This window comes from Thamnophis elegans, chromosome 11, assembly GCF_009769535.1.
Source record: "Thamnophis elegans isolate rThaEle1 chromosome 11, rThaEle1.pri, whole genome shotgun sequence".
Lineage (NCBI taxonomy): Eukaryota > Metazoa > Chordata > Lepidosauria > Squamata > Colubridae > Thamnophis > Thamnophis elegans.
In genome coordinates, this window is record NC_045551.1 from 42,524,301 (window position 1) to 42,529,722 (window position 5,422).

A 5,422-nucleotide genomic window follows, 5' to 3' on the forward strand; every position below is an offset into this window, starting at 1 on the left:
CTGAATCAAAATCTGTGTTCATACTTCCTTTAGATTTCTGTGCTGAGCTACTGCTTTTTTGATGTCTGGCAGCTAAGTATATGAATTAACTTACTAAAAACATTATGATGTGGGGCTATTCAAGAGGTCTATCCATTCTGTTAACTCATTTGCACATATAAATCATGTCCTGATGTTGCAGTCATGAAGTGATGAAAATGCATATGTGAACTTGCTCCCAGGCTACTGCTTAGCCATCTGTCATTCAGACATGTTCATGAGAAAGGCCAGGCTAGTCTGCCGCTTTTCGTTCCTTATTCAAATGAATATTAGTGCAGAATCAGTTTGAGAGAGTAGCGCTGTGATCAATAGAAGGCGAAATTATTATTTTTTAAAAAAAAAATCTGTTTAGCAAAGAAGAAAGAATGGAATCATATTTCAAGGTGAAAGTTTCAGGCTAATACCCATATCTAACTAAAATCCTACACGTTCTTTCTTCTTAATCAATATGACAGATATTTGGTATTGCTGGCAATTGACAGTCTGCTTTGCTAGTTTTGTAGGACATGAAGGCCAAGTAATTCTAACTGCTTAAAAATAATGATTACAATTAGGCCTGAAGCATACAGCCTGGTAGGACTGTGTGATTAGACCATTATTCATAATCAAACGTCTTATTTTGAAGTCCAAACAGAGCCTGTGCCCTTTCAGATTTGTCATTTGCTTATGTATTTGAGAACTGTGGTTTTTGCATGAATCTTTCTACTCAAAATAAGAAATCCTTGTTCATAAAATTGTTCCTTCTCCTCCAGCACAAGCAATCATGGAATTACAAGGGTATCTTGATTCCTCTTCCAACCTGGGATAAAGTGAAATAAATAAATAAATAAATAAATAAATAAATAAATAAATAAATAAATAAATAAATACATACATACATACATACATACATACATACATACATACATACATACATACAAGTGGGGGGAAATCCTGAATTAAAAAAAGGGAAAATATGAAATAACATTATTCTGACAGTAGCAGGAACTAGACAACTTTGAATAAGTACCCTGAAGTAAATACTAGCTGACCTGATGAATTGGCATGGCCATTTCAGATTCCAACTGGTTTAAAAAAATTGGAGATGTTAGGAGACGCAGTGGCTCAGTGGCTAAGATGCTGAGCTTGTTGATCAGAAAGGTCGGCAGTTTGGCAGTGTGAATCACTAGCGCCGCGTAACAGAGTGAGTTCCCGTTACTTATCCCAGATTGTGCCTACATAGCAGTTCGAAAGCAAGTAAAAAAAAATGCAAGTAGAAAAATAGGGACCACCTTTGGTGGGAAGGTAACAGCATTCCATGCACCTTTGGCATTTAGTCATGCCGGTCACATGACCACAGAAACATCTTCGGACAGTGCCGGCTCCTCAGCTTTGTAATGGAGACGAGCACTGCTCCCTAGAGTTGGGAACAACTAGCACATATGTGCGAAGAGAACCTTTACCTTTACCTTAAGGAATACTCTTGAACAATGTTGTATATGTTTATAATGTAAGTTTTTCTAGCTATTCTTTATTAATCACAAAATTAATTAGATAGATAGATAGATAGATAGATAGATAGATAGATAGATAGATAGATAGATAGATAGATAGATAGATAGATAGATAGATGAGAGGAAGGGAGAGAACTCTTATTATTGGGTAAGTTCCTTTTTCCCCTGGCCAATAATCATTGTTGTTATAATGTAATGGAGGGTCACATTGCTTTCTCTCTCCAACTTCACTTGGGATATTTTCACAACACATGCAACAGTAAATGCAAGATACAGAAATCTAAATACTAAATGTCAACTTCTACTTTATCAACATATCTTGTTATTTTGGCAATTTATCTGTGGGTGCTTCTATAGCCAATTAGTTTGTCTGGAAGACACACGACTGAGGGTAGAACTACATTACAAATAAGAAAGGAGGAACATTTTTAAGTTTTGATTTTTTGTCCAATTTAAAATCATCTTATTAATTAAAGAATTTATGTCTATGGAGATTCTCAGCCATCCAGGTCATGGTTGTCCCAAAATGCTTTTTCAGGAAGCCACTGGACTTTTTTTTTTCTTGAAGATGTTTCGCCTCTCATTCAGAAGCTTCTTCAGCTCTGATTGGATGGTGGGAATGGAAGGATTTATATCCTTGCAGACAGCTGGTCATTGCATTTTTATAGAATTTATGTACTGTGTTTTTCAGAGTATAAGACACACCTTTTTCCCTCAAAAAAGAGGCTGAAAATCTGGATGCGACTTATACACTGAATACAGCATTTTTTGCCTCCTGAAGCCTCGCCCTCTTCACCAAAATGGTCACGGAGAGCCTGTAGGAGGCTTTCGGAGAGCTCTTGGGGGGCTGGGGAGGGCAGAAATGAGTGAAAAACAGCCCGTTTCTTGCTCAGTTTTGCCTCCCCAGCCCCCAGGAGTAACTTTTTTTTAAGTTGCCTCTTCAAAACCTTGGTGCGTCTTATACTCCAGTGAATCTTATACTCTGAAAAATACGGTATTTTTTAGTCATGGCAGTTTGCAAAACTGGTATTAAATCCATTGAAACAGTTAAAATACAGCACTTCAGCCTTTAGCTTTTTGACAACACAAATCTTGGAAGCTACTTTAAACTAAGCCAGACCATTGGCTAACTAATCCGATATGTTGCTGACTTAAGAGGCTTCTGGGTGTTGTTGTTTTTTCAGCCAACAATGCAGAAGAATGGAAAAAATAAATTCAAACTATTACTACAAGAGTAGAGTATTAAAAAAAAAGGAAAATAAAAATGCAGATATATTTTTTTTGCTACTTTACCTGGAGATGCCAGCGATTAATTAGCCATTTCACTTTTAGAAGCTATCTGGCATCATTATTCCACAGTGCAGAGAAGCGCAACCTCCCCGCTGTTTATTTCTTAATCTTATTGTTGTATTTTCAATTTAAACAATAAACATTTCAAGGGCATTTTAAAAACACATTCCTCTAGTGGGTATTGCCTTGAGCGCTTCTTTTAATGAAAACATAGATAATAAGTCCAATAATTAAATAAATAATTGTGTTCTAATATTGAAGTAAAGAATGAACCTTCAGGTAGTGGGAAGAAGCCTTAAAAAGGCAGGACACATTTTCCAAAGTTCATTATAGGAAAACTCAAGGAATTTGAATTTTGTCAGCTGCTATACAAATAGCCAGCAAGAAATGAATATTTGTAGCTCAGGGTTGAAGTGTGAAGTCCTTCTTGGTGCTCTCTGAGCTGGGTTGCTTTCTTGAAGACATTTCATTACCCAACTAGGTGACATCTATAAAAGTGTAGGCTTTGCTGTAAATTTATATACAGTGTCTTATAGCACTTATAGCACTTAGACTTATATACCACTTCATAAGTGCTTTACAGCCCTCTCTAAGCTGCTTACAGTCAGCATATTGTCCCCAATAATCTGGGTTCTCATTTTACCTACCTCAGATGGATGGAAGGCTGAGTCAACCTTGAGCCTGGTGAGATTTGATGTGCCAAATTGCTGGCAGCTGGTGATCAGCAGAAGTAGCCTGCAGTAGTGCACTCTAACCAGTGCGCCATCGCTGCTTCTGTGCCACTTTTGGTAGGAGTTTCCTTATTTTCTTCTTGATAGTTCCTTAATTAAGCTGTAGTGCAATGAAGGATTTTATTAAGGATAAATACACAAAAAGCATCTCAGAAATAATCAAACTATTGCAAACACGGGGCATTATCATAGCAAACATGCAAACTAAAGACATTCAAAGCTTCTTATGTAAACCAAAAGAACCACCATAAGCCCCAGAGGAAGGAAAAAACAGGTGTCATCTATAACATACATTATAAGAACTATAACAGCCATATGTAGAATAGTCATGACTGATTATCAGAATGCATCCATGAACAGTCCCGGCCACCAGACATGATGAAAACACCTTAAACATGCACATGGACAGACTTTACCATAATTTCAACTGAGAAACTGGGAGCATTCTAGGCCAAGCTAAGTCCAGAAATGCTAAAGAATTCCTGAAAGCCTGGCACTCTGATAAATCAGTCATCAACTGGCACGTAGAGACAAACAATATCCACATGCTATTCAAAAGGGATCAGTCAAAAAGCTAAAACAGAAACAAAAAGACCAAAACTCTCTTCTTCACAATCAACACCCAGATAAACAGAGATAAACAATGGGCACGTGATTGAGATTAGCACCCTAATTTCAATCACGTGACCATTGAGACACTGCAATGCTTGTAAATGTGAGGACCAGTTGTAAAGTTACTGTTTTGTGCCATCATACTTCTGGATGGTGGCTAAAGAGAGCAGTCATTAAGTGATAACTATCTGTAGCAGTAATCTGGTATTTTGCAGACAACAGGTTCTGCTATGTCTGTGCATCTGAAGTTCACAGTGAAATCATTTTTTTGCTATTCCTTCCTCATCTGACTCTATAGCAACAAAACTACTTTCATAACTGGATGCAGCGAAAAAAGCTCCTTTTCCAACAGGAGTCAACCCAATAGCAGTATCATAACAGATATTATAAGCCAACAACATTCATTTCCCATGAGATGATAGTCTCTTGGCCTGGGGCAAAGGATTTTATTGCCTACCTGAATCTATAATTGGTAGGTGGCTTGAATATCCATTGGTCTGGGTATTACTCTTCTCTTCCCTCCTCCATTGTGTTTTCATAACCAGAGATCAGCTAGCTATCATTCCTAGCTTACAGGGAGATTAAACTTCTTGTGTAGCTATAAGTGCTGAATTCCATCCAAGGCAGAGAATTGACTAAGAAGAAGCTGGCAATCTGTACTATGATATGGATTGACTGCAAATGAGAAGATAATAAAAAAATTTAAAAAGTAAGGAGGAGCAGTTGGGGTTGGTTGAAGAGGCCCTTGAACTTAAAGGAGCATTGCTTCTTTATTTTATTTATTAGACTTGCATGCCACCTCTCTTACCAAGAGGTGGCTTATTTTTGCCTAGCACACATGATTAACATTATATAAAGTTATTATTTGGGTATTTGTTTTAAAATTTTAGCTGACTGTAGAAAGGGAACTAAAGGTAATAAGAATTCTGTCTAGGCAGATTTGCATACCTGTATGGACATACTTGGAATACTGCATCCAGTTTTGGTTGCAATGATGTAGAAAAGATGTGGAGACTCTAGAAAGAGTGCAGAGAAGAGCAACAAAGATGATTAGGGGACTGGAGGGTAAAACATATGAAGAATGGTTGCAGGAACTGGGTATGTCTAGTTTAGTGAAAAGAAGGACTAGGGGAGACATGATAGCAGTGTTCCAATATCTCAGGGGCTGCCACAAAGAAGAGGGAGTCAAACTATTCTCCAAAGCACCTGAGGGTAGGACAAGAAGCAATGGGTGGAAACTAATCAAGGAGAGAAGCA

General features: G+C 37.6%; 1 long non-coding RNA gene across 1 annotated transcript; it reads right to left on the minus strand.

Moving 5' to 3' along the window:
- Positions 1-243: 243 nt before the first annotated feature.
- LOC116515135 lies at positions 244-3,510 on the minus strand. Its single transcript, XR_004256196.1, has 2 exons — positions 3,470-3,510; positions 244-838 (listed from the first exon to the last, which is right to left on the minus strand). It is a non-coding gene; the product is annotated as an uncharacterized LOC116515135 (long non-coding RNA).
- Between the last annotated feature and the right edge of the window lie 1,912 nt (positions 3,511-5,422).